This window comes from Gavialis gangeticus, unplaced genomic scaffold (assembly GCF_001723915.1).
Source record: "Gavialis gangeticus isolate Ggan-Ray unplaced genomic scaffold, GavGan_comp1, whole genome shotgun sequence".
Taxonomy (NCBI): Eukaryota; Metazoa; Chordata; order Crocodylia; family Gavialidae; genus Gavialis; species Gavialis gangeticus.
The window spans coordinates 114,019,138-114,019,436 of NW_017729031.1; the positions used below are offsets into that span (position 1 = coordinate 114,019,138).

Below are 299 nucleotides of genomic sequence, written 5' to 3' on the forward strand. Positions count from 1 at the left end.
GGGCGCATCACCCCGCCGCTGCTATGGCAGAGGCTCCCGGCCGGGCCCGAGCCCGAGCCAGCTGCTATGGCTGTAGGTGGCCACCCCCTCCACCCAGAGCCGTGGCAGCCCCGCCCCTCCAGCGCGGAGCACGCACCAGCGCGGTGACGTCATCAGGCGGCGCAGGCGCGCACTGCGTGCGTAGCCCGCGCGTCGCGTTCCGTCGCGCCCCCTCCCGGTCCCCGGGGCAGTGGCGGCGGCGGGAGCTCGCGGGCCCGAGGAGTAAGCTAGTGAGTCCGTGCGGGGGTGGCGGCGCGGCC

The 299-nt window shown here is 77.3% G+C and overlaps 1 protein-coding gene across 2 annotated transcripts in view; it reads left to right on the top strand.

Annotated features, from left to right (window-relative positions):
• Nucleotides 1-162: 162 nt before the first annotated feature.
• DDX42 (DEAD-box helicase 42) overlaps nucleotides 163-299 on the top strand; it is a 65,653-nt gene continuing 65,516 nt past the window's right edge. For both annotated transcript variants that reach the window (XM_019523612.1, XM_019523611.1), the window contains exon 1: nucleotides 163-269. The gene's annotated coding sequence lies outside the window, so the exon portion shown is untranslated. The remainder of the gene's footprint in view (nucleotides 270-299) is intronic.